This window comes from Apis dorsata, unplaced genomic scaffold, assembly GCF_000469605.1.
Source record: "Apis dorsata unplaced genomic scaffold, Apis dorsata 1.3 scaffold_235, whole genome shotgun sequence".
NCBI classification, from domain to species: Eukaryota; Metazoa; Arthropoda; class Insecta; order Hymenoptera; family Apidae; genus Apis; species Apis dorsata.
In genome coordinates, this window is record NW_006263516.1 from 402485 (window position 1) to 412188 (window position 9704).

The 9704-nt window shown below is 25.4% G+C and overlaps 1 protein-coding gene and 1 long non-coding RNA gene across 3 annotated transcripts in view; one reads left to right on the top strand and one right to left on the bottom strand.

The window, feature by feature from the left end:
• The window catches only part of LOC102681557 (CCR4-NOT transcription complex subunit 6-like), a 378685-nt gene that overhangs the window by 101893 nt on the left and 267088 nt on the right, over nucleotides 1-9704 (bottom strand). The window lies entirely within an intron of this gene.
• On the top strand, nucleotides 1987-6361 carry LOC116185641. Its single transcript, XR_004150507.1, has 3 exons — nucleotides 1987-2076; nucleotides 3621-3763; nucleotides 5847-6361. It is a non-coding gene; the product is annotated as an uncharacterized LOC116185641 (long non-coding RNA).

Consider the following 9704-nt stretch of genomic DNA (forward strand, 5'->3'; position numbering starts at 1 on the left):
CTCGTTCTATAAGTTTTCCACTTTTTCTCAACCGCGCTACTTTCAACCCTTTCCCTGTCACGCCTATAGTTTGTAGATTCTATTAACCTTGTAAAAAACCAGATTCGAATTTGTTATAAGGAGAGCGTAGTATGTAGAAGTGCATCATAGGAATGCGAGTTTGATTGGTTATTTAGAATTCAATTGTAAAAATGTGTATATATTGTTCGAGCTATTCGAAAGTTTCATATCTGTTTGTTGAAATTGGTTTCGATTTATTGAAATGTTTAATAATTTTTCATGTAGTAAAATAATATCGGTGTTAAATATAAAAGTTTATATATCGTGGATAATTGATCAGGGATTCTATATGATGAAAAGAGAATAAAATTTTTTCGTTTGAGATTTGAAAATTTTCACAAAAGAAATTGATTGAATATAAATAGATGGAAAAAATATTTTAAATTAAATTAAATTTAAAAAAATGATTCGTAAGATATCCTATATTACATAAGAAAATAAAAAATTTTGCACTAATATTTTAAATAAAAATTTAAATAAAAATCAGGAATTAATGAAAAATTTAGTTTTGCAAAAAGATAAAATATTCATAATAAAAAAATGTATATACTGATTTTATTTAATATTAGAATTTAGTATCTAGTAATAAGAATATTGGATTTTTTTTTCATTTATTAAATAATAATCATATTATTTATTAAATTATAATCATATATTTTACATTTCTCTATTATAATTTTTCGTAAGAACATAGAAAAGATTAAGATTAAAATTTTCATCTATATATAATAATAAAATTATCGACAATGAATATTTAATTATTGTCATTAATATTTTTCATTTAAAAGTTAAAAATTTGGCGTATATTTAAATAATATTTATTTTTAATTATTTTATGATTTTAAAAAAACATATATAAGTTATTATACAATAATCATAGTTTCAAAATATTATATTTGGCACTGTTTAATGTATTCATGTTTTTGATACTTTGAAATTTATTCATAAATAATAAATTAAATTTCATTTATTCGTTTAAATATCATGAACAAATTTGGAAAAAATGCCTAGAAAAAAATAAAATTTTTAATTTTTAATCCATTATTTATTATGTTTACTATTAATTTATTATAATTGTATAGAATGCAATTTAAAATATGTATATGATTATTAGATAAAATAAATTAATCATATTATTATATTTAGGATTTGTATGCCATTTAAAACTTTTTTATTTATTAATTTTCAAAAAATAAAAAATATATACGTTCTTTAAAATATAATATATTTATACAATTACTTTCACATGATATTTTTCAAAATATTTATAGTGAATTTTTTTTAATTTATCTTATTTATTTATTTTTTGAAGCCTCACATTCCTATCATATCTTCTATCGGTAACTTTCATTCTCGCGCAGTTTCGACATACGTAATTATGTGACACATTCGAGTCACATTATAAATCTGAGCCGAATCATGTGACTTGATGCAAATTTAAATGCCTCTATTTTGAAACTGAAAACTTTCCAATTTATACCATAACCCAAGAGGGGCCCGTCTTAAACCATATTAAATTTACAACCTGAAAAGGAAGAACTACCGCGAGCGGCGACAGTTTCTTCTTTAAGAGCGAATGTATTTTATTTTCCGCCGACTTTTAAACTGCCTTTTGTCCGCCACTTTATATCCTTCGCGTTTTCTTCGCACGCTCCTTGTCTCACCTGTCCCACCGTGTCCTCTCTCTCCCTCCATCCATATTACCAGCTCTGACACATCTCTTACATAACAGTCTTCGCTGTCGTGCACTGTGCTAGCATTGCTCTTGCCATTTGCGGCTGCTCGAGCGAAGCGCGCCACAGGCGACATGCATCGCACGTGCAACCTGTGCTTCGTTCAACGACCGTCTCTACTTGCCGTTTCGTTCTTCGTGCACGTGGGACGAACTATTAAGAATTAAGATGTTACAAAACGTAATTCGATATAGTGTACAATATTTATATAGACAATTTTTTATAAATTTTAACATGGTTATTGGCGAAAAAATTACGTGCATTTTTTGGATTCTTAGAACTGGTAAGTTTTTTCTGGTTTGTACATTTTTATGCTATATAAGAAAAATAGCATAGAAAAATACCATGAAGAAAATTTTACTATTTATTTTCTTCCAAGTTAAAAAATATGAAATATAATTTAATTATTGATCTTTTTATTATTCATTTAAAGAGAAAATTTATAAATATATAATATATATAAATTGTTATTAATTATCATTAATTAATTATTAATGATTATTATTACTGATAATTATATATATTGGAGATAAATACCATAAGTACATGTATCAAAAGAGATAATTTGGATAAAAACAAATCGACAAATTAGTTTGTCAACAAAATTATATATCAAAATACATTATTTTTAAAAATTTTATGAAAAGAATCAGAATCTAAAAAACTACAGAATGTAGTAAGATAACAAAGAAACCTTGAGATAAGAAAAGGTGCATTATTTACTGAATGTTCTGTATTACCAGTGATACCATGAATAGAATAGTACCAATGAAAGGACTCAAAAAAAAAAATGAGAAAAAAACTAGCCAAACTTTAATTTCTGGATCTAAAGATCTATTGATATTAATATGAATCTGCAACAGACCATTTTTTTTTTTTTTCAGAAAAAGAATTTATTATAATTCCAATATATTGAGGAATATATAAGATGCTATTGTTAAGTGTTATCACTGCATGCTTTGCTTTTTTATTGAAAATAATATAATGATATTTTTTTCTAGATATTCAATTTTTAAAAAATATCAGTAAAAATAGATTTTGAATATCTTTTTAATCTTGACCATTATTAGTATATAACATATTTACATGTTTATAAACTATTTCTCTTATTCAGAAGAATCCATAGACTTGTTAGGAATCTAGATTACAATACAATTATCATTATAAAAGCACAAAATATTTCTAAAATTGAAAGTTAACATTTTTTTTTAAATTGATTATTTCAAAATCTGTTAAAAAAAATATTTTATAGATTTGTAGACACAAATTGTTTTGTCATCTAGCTGTTACAACTCTCAATTCAAACAAGAATGAAATATTTTATGAATACAAAATAGAATTCGTATGAAATGAATTTATTATAAACAGTAATATACGAACCATTTATAAAATTCTTTCTTATCAAAGTCAACAACCGACACAATTTTCAATCCAATATTTATCATACCTTTTGAAAATTGAAAAACGAAATACTATTACAGAAAAATACCGACTTTTCTAAAATTGGAATTATAAAAAAGTCAAAGAGAACTATAAAATTTTATTCGATTTAAAAGAGAACGTTTTTCGTTTCAATCAAGTCTCAATCAACTTTTTACTCGACAATTTCAAATTAAAATTCCTTTTACAATTTAATACTGAATTTCGTGCGATTGAAAAATAAAAGTTCATTATAGCTAGTTTTACTTTATGGAATTCTATTCGTAACATAATTTATGAGATCGATTCTGTTGCGGTAAATTGATTAAGAATAGCGTGTTTTCTTGCAATTACGCACGTGCAGAAGGTGAACGTAACAGTTTAACAGTTTAACCGGCTTGTTTGCAGCCTGTTATTACATTGGAACGCTTTACGTGTTCGAAATCGAGCGGAGTGAAGGAGATGAATCGCGATGCAACATCATAGCCAAAATTGGATTATTCCGATAAGCAAATGGGCTTCATGAACGTGAATCGACCGTCATGTCATAGGTATTTGACTGTGTATTTGAATTGGAATTTCAGTTCTCAAGCTCAAAATTCAATTATTCGAAATACGTTGCATTCAATTATGTATTGTTTGCTTAATTATACAGAGTGAAGCGTAACATATAATATAAATGAAAAAGAAAGAATTGTTTGTATCAAAATAAGTAAAAATATGAGATAAAATATTTGACAAAATATTTTATTTTCGTAACAATTGATTTTTTTCATATTTTAAAAAATTTAAAAATCTAAAAATTCTGACTTCTTGTGTTGAACATGTAGAGTATAATAATTATATACACTATCAATTGTCTTTTTTGGCAAAAAAAAATCTTTAATATTTCAATATTATTCATATTTCATATTTTGAATATAATTTTGTCTAGAGTGATAAAATTGAATTATTAAAATTTGAATATTTTATAATTTTATATTCCATATTTTGCACCATTATAAAATTATATTTAATAAAAATGAAAAAAACATTGAAATATATTAAAAATTAATTTCAAAGTCATATTTTACTAAAAAAATTATATAATTGTTTCATAAATCATATAATTTGTTAATTAAATTCGCACATAAGAATTCCTATGTGATAATTATCTGCATAATGAGCATAATCTATTATATATGAAATTTATCATGTTACAAATTATTACAATCGATGCTTTAATATATTCACATTGATATTTATGTAAAATAATATTCTTCGATTCTTGACGATTAAATTTTTAACTTTGTGAAAATATTTCCAAAGCTTTTTTTATAAGCACTTTTTTTATAAGTTTTTTTTTTTATTTTAAAAAATAACAGCAAAAGCATCAATCATCCAATCTCGATTCGAAGAGTCCGACTAAAGAGAACTCTACGAATGAAGAGGCACATGCGCTGATTTACATCGTGAGACCAAAGCACGTGCCATCGCGGCAAGCTGAGAATTCTCACAATTCCCCTTCCTGCTATTAACCCTGTTTCTCTCTTTCCTCCCTCTTTCCATTTTTGTTTTATTTCCATTTCGTTTTCGTATAAATACACTCTTATTATTAGTCTTGCCTTTTTATCCATAATCCTCTTAGTATTCGCTTTTTTGTCGGCTTTTGACATTTTTCCCATTTTATCTCTCGCCTTTTATTTAAAGCTTTCATTTAACGTATTTAAATACATTGACTTTAAGCGTGTAATTTGTACAATCCAACGTGACCATTCAATGGTAAAATATTTTCTTTGCAAAATAATTGAAGTCATGAATTTCAAAATAGTATAAAATTCATTGTTTTATTTTCTTAATAATATGTCTAATTTATTCCTTAATTTTTCTTTATTGAAAATATGAAATATATTCGTAATTTAATATTTATTGAAGAGAAATAAAAAAAGAAAAAGATCATTGGTAATATTAAGATCATAAAATATGTTTATGTGTTAAATTGTGTATTGAATATATTGGCTTTCGATATTATCATTTACTGTTTTTTCATATCACTTATAATATTGCATTATATAAATTTTTATTGTTATAATATTATGATGAAGAATTTTATCGTTTCATATGGAAAAAAAGATTTCTTTGATATTAAATAAATAAGATTTTGGAATTTAAATAATCTGAAATATCAATTTAATTAAATAATAAATATTTATAATGTATCAAAACATCTCAAAAATTGTGATTAGATAACATTTATTATTTATTTTAATTTCTGTAATGTAGTGATAATTTGTAATTTCTTTATTATTTAATAAGAATTAATGAAAATTATGAAAATATTATTAATTCATAATATATTAATATACTATTATTTTTATTTGCTACATTATTATCAATTGAAATTAAATGAATTTAATAATTAAATTATTTTATAGTTAAAATATACTTTTTACAAAATAGCTTTTAATTATTTTCTTTTTATTTTTCATATTTTCTTTATAGCTTCTTAATAAAGCATTCATGGAAGTTTCATTGCAAGATATTTTAATCTGACTTTTACTTGCATAAACTGGTACAACTAGTAAAGTTTATATGTATATATAAAATCTCAACATACTGTGAATACTTTAAATAAGCCGTAAATTTATATTAAAGATTGTTATTGGAAAATATATCAAGTAATCAAGAAGCTATCAGGATCTGGAAAATACGAAGATGAATCAGACGAGGAATTACTTGATGTTTGGAAAATATACGAATGATAATTCTGACATAAAAATCAAGGAATTCTAGGAAGTGGACGAACCTGTTTCAATGCCGGATTATGCGAGGATGTTAATTTTCTGTTAACTCGATGTAAAATCAAAAAAATCACTCGGTTTAAAGAATCTTATACAAGTGTGAAATTTTATACGGTATGATGCGGAATCAGGAAGTTACGGAAAATATCAATTAAACCTTGTAACTTGATCGATGAAATTATCGCATGAGAGCGTTTAATTGTGATTATAGAGATTAGCGGATAAAATGATAGGTTTTCCAAGTGATTGATTCGATCTTATCGGCAAATATTAATTTCTATATTATAAATTCGATCTTTAGTTACAGGATGTGTGCGTGTATTCGCAAATTTAAACGAATAATTAATTATTTTTTATTATATCTCGTTTCATATTTTCAATCCGTTAAAAAATTTAATAAAAATAATAAGAAAATGTATATAATTAATTTTGTTACCACGTTATATAGTTTCTTTCATTATAATTTAATTTTTTATTGTTTTATATTTTATAATTATTTCACAAGATATATCTTCTGGGAATTGATTCATAAGTAAAAGAATTAATGTAAAATTGATGTAGTTTTTTTAATCTCTAATTGTGATTTTTGGATTGGTGAGTTCCACTTATATTGAAATATTTTCTAGAGATAATGTCATCATTGAATAATTAATAAATTGTATTTTCATAAAAAACATTGTTTTGAATTTAATACGAGTATCCGTATTATATATAATATCTCTTTGAAAATCTATAACTATATTGTACACTACAAACATTAATTTGTATATTATGAATTTAATTTTTGCTTATATGTATAAATATATGTATAGATATGTATTTGTTTTCACAAATCTAAAAATAAAAGAATAATGAACAAATTATATTCTATATTTATGATAAAAATATTATTTGAATTTAATACAATTCTTCGACAATATGTCTTTAAAAATGATTCTATCATATCTATCAAAATTAATTTATATATTATAAATTCAAACTTTATTAGTTATTATTTTGTTCACTTATATACTTAATTATAATAAAGTTTAATAAATTATGTTATACAATTATCTTTTTGTGAAAATATTATATTATTTGAATATAATTCGAGTATCGAAAATCGTTACATTCTACCAGTACAATTGTTACCCATCGTTCTTATCAATCATTTGTTTTTCTTCTATCAAGCACGTTGTGTAGTTCCACTCAGTATCTATTTGGTTTTTCGTTTAAAAGTTTATTACAAAACGGATGGAGTGGATATACTGTTTCGATTGTTGTTATTTTATTTGCTATTAAATTCACGCAGCAGAAAATTTCAAAAACTAACAAAACTGGTAACATCTGAAAATAGTTTCAACAAATTTTATAATAAATATTAATGAAAACATTTTTTTATTTAAAAAAATAAAAATTCCTATCTAAGAAAAATGAATATCCAGGAATATGATTATAGTATTTTTACATTTCTATTACCTTATTGAAAGATTGAAAATTTAAAAAATTGCAAATTAGTTAATTCAATTATTATAAAAGAACTTGCAAATTTAATAGTTACTCTAAATTAAATCAAATATTCAATTACTATTATAAAATAATTAACATTAAAAATATATAATTAACATTAAAAATACATTCATCACCATACACTTAATATTAACATTGATTTTATTTTTTTTACATTATTTTTAATTAATAGTGAAACTAAAATAATGAACTTCAAGCTTTTTGTTTTATTGAAAAAATACAAATATTTTTAAAAAAAATTAAGATTGAATTTTATTATAAATATAGTTATATGTATCCATTTATTTCCAATGTGTCACATTAATTCCACTCATTCATATGCAAAATATTTAACCACGTATCAAAAATCATAGTTCCAGTGTTAAAATGAATACTATAACGAACTTCGAGTTTCAAAGCATTACCACTAATAAGCACGAGTCAATCTCGAGCGCATCACTATAAAAAAACGACATTATTATAATTGACTAACCGAAGTTGGGCTGCGACTGAGAAGCATGCAATGATTCAGAAATCTGTTTCCCGCGTGTTACTCGCGTGGCACAAAAAGGGAAACGTGCGTGGCAATATCGCGGAACAAGTGGAAGGTAGTAAATAGCAGATCGAGAGAAGTGGCTGCGAAGAGGGACAAGTAGGAGAAAGAGAAGGAAATGGATAGTGAAGAGGAGGAGAAAGACACCGAAATTACCGTGTAACGCACGCTGTTAATACGCCAACTGGGGTTCAACGTGGCCAGCAATGAGTAGGCTAAGAATACTAATTAACCTGCTTGTATCCGCCAAGTAGAGGAACTTGTGAGAGAGTCGGAGATGACTTGATTAATAGACAACGCATAGTTCGCGTGGAAACAGATAAATTGCAGAAGTGATGACATAATTGCAAGGAATGAACCACTTCGAAAAGTAAATTTAGGTTTGAACTAAGCTGCAGTCCTCGAACGAATAGAATGTTGCCCTCTATTAAAATAATTGTATATGATTTTGCAAAGATAAAAAGAAGAAAAGAAAATTGTCGTGAATGTAAAATGGCAAATATCTGAAGTAAACGCATACATTTTTGTCATGTATTGGAATTATTGGATTAGCTATGTCAATCAAACGAAAAATTGATTCGATAACTCGTTTCGTGATATTAAATTTAAATATTTGTTCGCTTGGTTTCACGAGCACAACATCGATTGTGTTTAAATACATTTATGGAACGAAAATAAAATCTATATTATTATTGTGTAAATATATAGTATGATTAAATTGTTTTCCATATATTAAAATAAATAATTTTAACAAGTTATCGAACTTTGAATGTTCAAGCCGAGAAAGATGAAAATTTAACGTTATTTGAACTTTCGTTGTCTAATTATAATATTCAAAGTTCAATAACTTCCTGAAAAAGAAATTGCATAATTAATTTTAGTAAAGAGAATTCAATTCTTTATAATATTTAAAGTCGATTGAATTTTTTAAATTTGAGAAAAAAATGTTTGATTTTCTATTTGCTACATTTCGATTGTTATATGATTCTTTTTAACAAAATTATAACAATTTAAAATATCGATAATTTTCTATCGAATATAGGTTACATATCTCACTGTATCCGTTACTTCTGTCTCTTTTTTCCAATATTCGAATCATTACATTTTTCCACAAAAACAATTTTCGACACGAACATTATTTACTATTGTAATATATCTACTATTATTTGAAACTAATCAATCATCAAAACATTTTGCAAGTTCCGCTATCCTTCAAAAGTAATAAACCTATAACACTATATCGCGATACATAGCTCTTTTGTGAGCTTCTCTTAAAAGTACAACAGAGTCCGAATACGCACACATAATAGACGGTACATCGCAAAAAGATCGTTTCTGCGGGAACGAAATCAAAGCCTGTAAACTGTCTATGAGACGGATATGCAGAGGAGACTCCAATTAGAATGAAGAAAAACGCTTTAACGTTGGTGTTCGCGAGCGGGAGTCATAAAACGGGAATCGGGTGAAAAACCTTAAATGGAAAGTTCAGGTTAGAGAATCGAAAACATAGCAGAGCGAGGAAACATACTTTGCGATTCCCCGGAGGAGCGAAAGATTACAGAGCGAAGGGGAAGGATAACGCCATCGTTACACCTTGCCGGTCGGTTAGAGGGAGCACTTTGGGTGAAAGGAAAAAAAGAGGGGGGAAAAAAAGAGAAAAAAAAAAAAAAA